This window comes from Pomacea canaliculata, linkage group LG2 (genome assembly GCF_003073045.1).
Source record: "Pomacea canaliculata isolate SZHN2017 linkage group LG2, ASM307304v1, whole genome shotgun sequence".
Lineage (NCBI taxonomy): Eukaryota > Metazoa > Mollusca > Gastropoda > Architaenioglossa > Ampullariidae > Pomacea > Pomacea canaliculata.
The window spans coordinates 31,821,685-31,831,180 of record NC_037591.1 but is presented as its reverse complement, the minus strand read 5'-3'; the positions used below and the strand labels follow the sequence as shown (position 1 = coordinate 31,831,180).

General features: G+C 38.9%; 1 protein-coding gene and 1 long non-coding RNA gene across 3 annotated transcripts in view; both read left to right on the top strand.

The window, feature by feature from the left end:
* LOC112557897 (endothelin-converting enzyme 2-like) overlaps nucleotides 1-9,496 on the top strand; it is a 51,154-nt gene that overhangs the window by 38,583 nt on the left and 3,075 nt on the right. The window contains exons 15-16 of one of the 2 annotated variants that reach the window (XR_003098011.1): nucleotides 9,129-9,180; nucleotides 9,390-9,457. The exons of the other annotated variant lie outside the window; for it this stretch is intronic. The gene's annotated coding sequence lies outside the window, so the exon portion shown is untranslated. The remainder of the gene's footprint in view (nucleotides 1-9,128; nucleotides 9,181-9,389; nucleotides 9,458-9,496) is intronic. 2 annotated transcript variants of the gene reach the window in all.
* LOC112557904 lies at nucleotides 3,219-5,997 on the top strand. The gene is made up of 6 exons (XR_003098012.1): nucleotides 3,219-3,337; nucleotides 3,830-4,008; nucleotides 4,190-4,276; nucleotides 4,916-5,054; nucleotides 5,666-5,738; nucleotides 5,932-5,997. It is a non-coding gene; the product is annotated as an uncharacterized LOC112557904 (long non-coding RNA).

The window sequence follows — 9,496 nt, the reverse complement described above, 5'->3', positions numbered from 1 at the left end:
GCGCTCACACAACACCCCAACCCGTGGTTCTTCACACGAACACAAAACACACGCAATACAGAAGAAATTTACACACCCTTCTCACCAGTGCTTCCCTCCCTCTGCTACAGGTGGGAATATGAAGAAAGACTTAATCTCTCCTTGATAGATCCGTCCATAAGGGTGTGACAAGCCAACGGCAAGTTTGTCTCGTCGAGCGCTCAGTCCCTGCAGCTCCATATCCATAAGCATGGCCGCTGTCCCACACTTGGCTCTCTCTGGCCACTTCTGCCTTCTAAATGCGTCTCTCGACAAGCTTGTAGTGATCTAGCTTGTGAACTCAACAAGTTTGACTGTTATCCTTGGTAGGCTTTTCCCGTCCCACTTTCAAAGTCACCACCTAATAATTTAGTTTGATTGTTTCTTACTCGTGAAATGCTTTACTGTTGTTGAATCGGTTAGATATGCTTAGGTTTTGCTTATCCACACACACACTTATTCTGGCCGACGTGGATAGAAAAGATGTTTGTTGGGTCTAGGGCTTAAGTGCTATGTTAGTACGGGAGGCAGTGCGCTCCCAACAACACACATCAACTAACCACAATTATGGCATCTGGAGCTGGCCGATGTGTTACTCGGCGACAACGTTCGGTTTACTCGACATCGCCTCGTATACCATATATAAACAATACCATTAGAAGTAACTTGGATGCAATGTGGAAGAAAACAACAAAGCCGCCTACGAACAATGAGCATACACGCTTACACATGTGCTTCACCAGTATGTTGGTAGCTGTAGCTTGTAACGAACGTTAGAAGGAATGTTTGTAATAACGGGTCTGCTGTTATCTCTATTTTCGTCTTTAGGCAGGATTTTCATTAACGAACGACCTTAAACCACAGAAAGAGGCCTGTCCGTCAATCATCATTTATTCTTTCTTATCTTGCTTGGTGATCTTCTTCGACTTTGTCATCGCTTTCGGTCAATACGTGAAAGAACGGGTAACTTTCCAATTTTGGCGACCTTGGAATCTCCTCTGTCTGTCTTGTCTGTTTGTCTGTCTGTTGTCTGTCTGTCTGTCTGTCTGTCTGTCTGTCTGTCTGTCGGTCTGGTCTGTCCTGTCGGTCTGTATGCCTCACTTAATTAAGCTTTCGAAAATCTGCTAAACGACTTCGCTACAAACTTACATGAAATTGGATATTCGAAAGAGTATTTTAACCCCGAGATTTATTTATCCCTATAGATTTTTTTCAGCTGCTTTTAAAATATAGTGTAAATAGTATAAATTACGGAGGTGTGTCTACACACGCCGTGTGGTGTGTGCGTGTGTGGCTGTGTGTCTGTCGATTCAGCTCACCATTCTATCGGGTTAAAATAATTAATTGTTACATATTTCCTGCTGCTTGAGAACCTTATGTCGTTAGAATGACTTCGACCATTTCACGAGCTCGACTCGCAGTTCTCCCGTTTCTACTTCCGTTTTCGGTCAAGAAGGGTCTGCTTCACAACGTCGAGTGTCTCGGACTTGCAGCGTGACTATGTTGGGTTCGCGTAACGTTCATGAATGAGATAATACTTACTTTCAAAGAGGCGATCTGCTTAAGAACTTATACTCTTTTTAGAATATACGAAAGCACAATCATGTGTGTGGATAAAGAGATTATTAATAATATTTTGTTCTTCTGTATTTTGGTCATACACTCCTTTCTCAAACACACAAATCTAGTATTTACTGAAACTTGTAAACACAGAACGCTTCGCGCTTAAGCCACTTAGTTAAAAATAAATAAAAGAGGAACGATTAATAGTTCTCTGTCAAAGCCAAACGCGGAATGTAGAGAAGTCACTCTTCATTTTCAACTTGTTGGGTCATTTTTCCCTTCAAAGTGCACATCGCCAAAAGCATCACACCCGTGGGACCATGCGACATTTACCAGTTCGCCTGCGGACGCTGGATGGACGGAGAACCCATTACCCCTTGTTCCAGTGAGAATTAATATTTTCATTATACCTATAGGCAACAGATGATCAAAATACGCTCAAACGGTCAGGAAGCTAAAACGAAAAGTTTCAGATACATTTCTGTTTCTATGTTGACTTCATTGCTAAGTGATGTTAGAGTGATGATGGAGTAATGCTTTTGCTGTTGGACTATTACACGAAATATGATTCTTTTGAACCAACTAAAAAAAGAAAAAATCTGAAAAAGGTTTATTTGTCTCCTCTGTGCATCTCTATCTACAGTGGCTTTGTTATTTTATATTTGAATGTTTACAGTCTTGTACATGGTGTGACGTTTTAGTTTCTTGTATATCAGTTAGTATATAATGATGTTGTATAAGTTGTTTCTATAGTAGAGTTTACTGATTCCCTTTATTTTATCACTCTCTGTCCCTATTTCTAGCCATGTGTATTGTATTATATATATATGTTGTATTTACTTTTTTTTTAATTTCTGGTGGTTTTTCATTTTTGTCGGCTCAAGTCCCCCGACATCCCTCAGTCTTACAGCCTACAAGCAGTTAGTATTATACTAGTTTGTGTACTTTAAAGTAATAGTCTTCTTACCATATGTCTTACTTTGTTGTTTAATTGGCTTCACAACCCTAGAGGTAAGTGTCAAACAGGCCTCATTAAAAAAAAAAACAACTTGCTCCTATGAAAGACTGAGATGTAGCTACTTCCTGTCTGAAATGCATGCGCAGATCTGCTTACCACCGAAGACGAAACAGCTCCTGAAGCAGTCAAGCAGGCTCGTGCTTACTTCCGGTCCTGTCAGGACGCTGGTGAGTACGTCATCTCTCACTCGTATCTAACGTCACATGATCTCTCTAGCTGTGCATCTAACGTCACATTACCTTTCCAAACTCATATGACGTCACGTGATCTCTCTTGATGACATGTAACCTCACCTAATCTCTCACGACTCATCTGACATCACCTGATCTCTCCAGCTGTACATCTAGTGCACACCATCTCTCCAGTGGCACATCTAATGTCTATAATAATTTTTTTACCCTTGACATCGGGCCTAGTCCCTCCTACTCTGCTACTAATGATGATGATGATGATGATGATGATGATGATGATGATGATGATGATGATGATGATGATGATGATGATGATGATGATGATGATGATAGACACCAGAGAAAAGGAGGGCAGTAAGCCGCTGCTCGACCTTCAAATCTGAGTGGCAGTGGCATCTACCCGACACTACAACCGTCATGGATGACACGGTATGACGTTCTCAGACATCGTAAGTACCTCGCAAACGTTTGGTGACCGGCACTAAGTGTTTTCATTCCTATGCTTGTCATGCAGGACGACATGCAGTCAGACCGAAATATAATCAGGGTACATTTTAGAAGATTTTGTTTTCTTCTTCTATTTCTTTCATCTCTTTTTCTTGCTTATTCGTTTTTGTCTTTTCTTCTTTTTTCAATTTTCCTTTTTATCTTGTTTGGTCATGTAATAAAAAGTAAATTTACGTGTGTGTAAATCAAGGCGTTAAATTGCTAACCCTGTCTCACTTTCAGTAGAGGTGTAAACTAAAGTCATGTGTTTAGTCTGGCACGATGTAGGTAATACAAAAAACTGTATTGGCATTTTTTTCGAATATTTACAGCTTAAGATATTTTCGATAAATAATCAAGCAAACGATCATGCAACAAAATCATATTTATTTAATCTTTCTAATTTCACCTTGAAACATTATGAGCCTGTCATGAGAAAAAAGAACTTTCAGAATGTCCCTACTACTAGCTCGTTACAAATCTTTTATTAGTTGATATTTTCTATTTCGGTTTTGCAAGTGTTATGCATATATGTGCTTGCTACTAATTTCAGTTCTCTCAGATTAACTTGATCTTGCCAACACGAGAGAGCTACTTCGTAGAGAGAAACTCCAGTATGATGATGCTTTACGAAAGCGTGTATACCCAGGTCCACGTGGCACTGGGCGCAGACGCTGCCACAGCCGCCAAGACGCCAAAGACGTGGTGGACTTTGAGATTCAGCTGGCACATGTTAGTGTGTGATAGATCCCATCATGAAGGCGAATGTGTGTGAGATGATGATGTTGTTATGTATACTATGTCTGTTACGTTACTACTTTCTTTGGAATCATATGTTATTATATATGTATGTTATTATGTGATGAATAAAATACTGTTTTGTTCATTGTATCTCCACTCAAAATATTTACAGGCAATTGAATCGCCAGAGAAACGGCTCGACAATGCCAAACTGTACCACAGAATGACTATAGCTGACTTGACTACCATGTTTCCACAGGTAGTGTACAGAAATCACTTTATCTTTATTGTTGCTCCTTTCTCTGCTTGGTTTTATCGAATGTGTAATACTTGGCGGGTGATGGAGGACAACTTTCTAGGTGGCGCCAAGTGGATTAGAAGAACGAATTGCGCTTCTTTACGCTAGCAGCAGTAGGACAGTACTTATTTACTTATTTTGTGCCTGGAGGATTAATTTTCTGGCGTAAAATTATGTCGGTATATTCCTGAACATCACATTCATGTCTAGCAATGATAAGTGTCCTGTCAAAGTACGAGTAATATATTGATTTAGTACTCTGGATTCAGTTTTGATTCAATGTAGATAATGAATGTGTGCATCTTAGATGTTTAGCTTTTGAAATTTTCATATATGATCTCCGTTTTAGTTTTCTGGTCCACAACTTCTTGTCCCCTTAGTAACTCAGAGTCACCAAAATGATTACTCTCCTTGGTTTACCGCTTAATATTGCTCATTTCTTAATAATACACATAATGAAGTGTAAAGCAAGTGTAGATCTCACTCATGTTGACTGTGTGCATGTGTGTGTGTGTGTGTGTCTTGGCTTATGTTCTTCATCTGTCGGCATCCATGGTGTTTACATGATCTGGTACAAGAGCTACATAATCTATGTTGCAGTTTGCTTGGCTTCGCTACATACAGAGTCAGTTCAAAAAATTCGGTGTGGACTATAATATTACAAAGGATGAGATGGTCGCCAACGACGCCTTAACTTATTATACAAACCTTTCCCCTTGGTTAATCAAACATCCAAAAGGTATGATTATTTCCCATGAAAACGTGTTTGCACCCGCTGTACAGTCATTCATATGAGTGAGAAAAGTTACACAAAATTTATGAATATTGTCTAACTAGAAAGCTTTAATTATTTTATTACCGAAAGTAAAAATGTTACTTAGATATAAACGAATGAGTTAATGCGACATCCACAGAGAAGTTATTGAACAAAGTCACATCCTTCTACTTTACCTTTTACTGTGTGTAAGATCGACATTATTCCACTAAACATTTGTTCAATGGCCTCCACACATGAATCCCAGAGTGATTCAAGCATAGCTTTGACATATGAGTTAATCTCAAAATATAATAAAGTTATTGGTAGTTGGTTGAGACACGTTTACAACGTTCTACGTAAGCTCAAATAATAAACAAAAAGAAAATCTTTCCAAACTGATTGTAGTCTTCTTTGGTTCAGCTCGTTCCCGTCGTTGCTATCCAGAAAAAGTACGATAACAAAAACTACCATTTCGAGTTATTTGTTCTAAAAGAGATATATTTCGATCTCGAAAATGATGTCGGTGATGTATCATACTTACTCGAGGTTTCTGATTGGAGATCAACATCTGTTTTGGCTTTTTATGTTTGCAGGACGCTGCTGAACTATGGCATGTGGCGTCAGCTGCGTGATTTCTTAGGTTACCTCGGCCCAACATTTACCAAGGTGAGACCACGTGCATCACTGCTTTCTCCTGGTCGTCTGATATTCCGGATAACAGTAACTAACCCCTGTGTTTATACCTGTAACATTGTTTCACATCGTTGCAAATTTCACAGAACTGGCCTCCTCCCAAAATTGCAAATTACACTTTAGATTAATTGGAATGATCTCCAGAATATCTCCTCTTCGTCTTCAGATTGTGAAGCAAGCCATAGGAGAGCCTGACGAGGTGTGTGTAGTCCACACTCAAACAATCTTTCAGTATGCTGTGGGCAGACTCTACGTGGACAGAAAATTCTCATCACAAGATAAGCTAAGGGTACTTTGACTCGTATTTTGGTGTTTTCAGTCATCCAGTCGAGGTGATAGATATGTCGGAAGTTTTCCACACGCCAAAGGATTGAATAAATTGTAATGAGGAGCCGTAGTTAGGGAAGGAAAGGCAATTTTCTGGCCCGGGACGACAGGGACAAGTGTGTTGTTATAAGGTTGTTGACCAATTTTTGCATGTTATTTTACCTATTACTAGAGCCGTAGTTATAAAGCGAGGGCAAAGATGTCCTGAGGAAAAGAAGCAGAATGTAGAGTCCGAGGGGGTCTTGGCATCGTAACTATGAAAGCAAGACAGTTCTTCTTGAGTTCCCGACTCTGCCCTGTGAGAACGACTTACTCTCATTTCTTATCTTCGGACTCTAAAGTGTTTTATAACCGACCATAATATTGTGCCAAGCAAGAATTTAATGAAGGACTGAAACGAGAGTGAAAGCATTTATGTAAATGTGTTTATTGCATAATGTGGTTGAAATAACGGGTGCATCACATGTGTTTGCCCGTGCGTCTGCACACTCAACAGATGACACGCATGATTGAAAGTCTAATGAAGACATTCAAGGAGATGCTACAAGAAAACAGCTGGATGACACAAGCTACGAGAGATGAGGCTCTGAAAAAGGTGAGAAACTGGGAAGTGTTGAGAAAGGCATGTAGAGAGTTAGACAAGCAATTGAAAGTCACTTTATGTACAGAACACCACATAATCTCACATTCTGTCACACAGTCTCACGCCTTTCTCGACTTTTTGTTTCACACAGAATAAGAAGATTTTTTCAAATACTTTGCATTCTTTTCATGTATGTTTTTAGATCTACCTATTGCATAATTATTTATACTTGTACTTGAAGTAGGTGTGGTGTCCCTTCGTCTGCATTTTAGTTTTCTGCAACTGTATTTTTTAATGACTTCGGTATTGTGATGGACTGCTTACTTGGCTGATTCGTTTTGTTTTTCCTCTTGTAGTATCAACTTTCTGTGGCCGTCGTTATCATATTTTCATATTTTACAAGTCTTCCTGTGATAGACTTTATATCCGTGACAAACAACATTTTACAGAAATTTTTGCTTAGTCATCACCTGGACATTTTCGTGGTGATTTGATGTACGTGTCTGATTATCGAGTTATTCTACTATTACAAGTAGGGAAAATGCGCTGTATTAATTCCTTAAATTATTATTATTTAATATTTTCATTCCCAGATTAGTGTAGATATACACTGCAATTGAGAAACATTAATTTAAAATGAACATAATTCCAAACTAATTATAGAACTGGAAATGGAGATTTATTCGGGTGGCGTTGCTGGTTTGAACAGTCTTCTGTGGACAAAAAAAAATGACTGAATGAAATATGTGTAATAAATTGTAAAATGTTAACACTTGTCACCTTTGTTTGCAGTTGAGCTTCTTTAGTGTCAAGGTCGGCTATCCGGATTTATTCTTAATGACACGGCCCTTAATGAGAAAACTAGCATGGTAATTATCTTCCTCTCTCTCCGCTTTTCAGTTACTAACCCACTCTCTCACTCACACACAAATACATAAATATATCCACCCACAAAATTAATTTATTTACGTGTCCGCTAAAACCTCATTTTTCATTTTTATTTGTTTTGGACGTGTATATCTTTACTCTCAATCATACACTTCGTTTATAAAATCCTTTTCTGGAAGTATATTTAATGTTTATTCTCTATTCTATAACCTTTCGAAAGTCGGCATTAGGGAAGAACCGGTTATCACTTATTGCATTATACTTTTAAAGGTAGCAAAATGTGTTGGGAACTCCAATATTTCTTGCTAATTCATTCACTCATTTTACTCCGTATTTTTGTCCGTTTGTTGGTTTATTTCTTTTTACAGTTCAATGTAGTTGAAAGCCATTTCTTTGGAACCTATCTGGATATTTCCAAGAAATCTTACCTCTTGATGCTTAAGAGTCTACGAGAACCAGTCGACAAAACTGAGTAAGCCTTTCACATGTTGTCTGAATTGCTTACTCATAGTACAGTATCAAGTCTCATTACTTAATTCATATGTGTCTGCTTTATTGGCTGCACAAAGAATTTGTTGGTAAGCAAAGTATATACATATATTCCATGGATCGTGGATACCAAAACTAAACATTAAGGATCACGATTTCAGGTGGGGAGGGCCTGCATCTGAAGTGAACGCTTACTACAGTCCCCAGAATAACGAAATCAGTAAGTCATTGACAACGTTGACTGGAATTTTGAATGAGAAGACATTACGGATACAGACAACGTTGATAAGCTGGCTTCTTTCCTGCTTTGGCTGGAAAGAGCTTTCACCTAGAATGATTTCACACTATGAGGGGAGAGGGATGGGAAGGAAACAGGAGCATCCAGAGAAACCCCTCGAAGGTCAGAACTGTGGACAGAAAGTGTCCCTGGACCCACATCCTCTCAGGGGCGAATAAAGAGTTTTCATTAACCACTGTACTACCTGGAACCCCTTTGAGGAATGTCTCGAAATCACTGAACAAAATATATAAAGGTAGGTACACCGAACACCACAAAAAGATTGAGAGACGCAAAAAGGACAGGCGAAAAGACCGTGAGATGGGTACAACGGAGTACACTGTTCCCTACAGGTTGTCGTGTCTGTCCAATGCTTGCATACGCAATGATATCGCTTGAAAGATTTATGGCTAGTCGATAACCTGCTCTGGTTCATGATGGTTAGCATGACAGACAGTATCGCAAGGGAGCTAAGAATAGCGATTCAGGGATAGTACTTAATGAACAGCTATATCTACCCTTCTGTAGACTAGTTTTACAAAATAGGTCAAGTTTGTTCTGTATTACTGACTTCCTTTTATTTATGTATTATTTGAGTGTTATTTTTGTTTTGATCATATAGTTTGTACATGTAAATGAGTGATGCTGTGGAGGAGGGACTGTCTAGACATCGGTAAATGTTAACAAATATTAGTCTTGTAGTTAAAAAGGTGGTCGAGACGGTAAAAATATAGTTTACGTTGGTAACCGAAAATCGATTCCCTTTACAGTTAGTTGTATTTATTGCATTTTTTTGCAGTATTTCCAGCAGGAATCTCTAATCCGCCGTTATACAGCAGTGGGATTTCAGAGTACGTTGACATTGTTTACTTTCATAATAAACTAAGTCCATGATTTAGAGTTTATCGTGGAGGAAAATTAGGAAATAATATGTCGAAGTCGGTGTCTGCAGGCACAGATAAACTAAAATAATACATATAAACAACACCAAGCCGGGTAGTACGCGTGTGTGTGTGTGATGATGTCTGTGGGATCTTTACCTGGGATCCTCATGTTGCAGCGCCCTGCTGTATGGTGGCATTGGGATGGTAATTGGACATGAAATCACTCATGGGTACGATAGTCAAGGTAACGTATGACAGCAGAAATGTCAGATTTTACTATCAT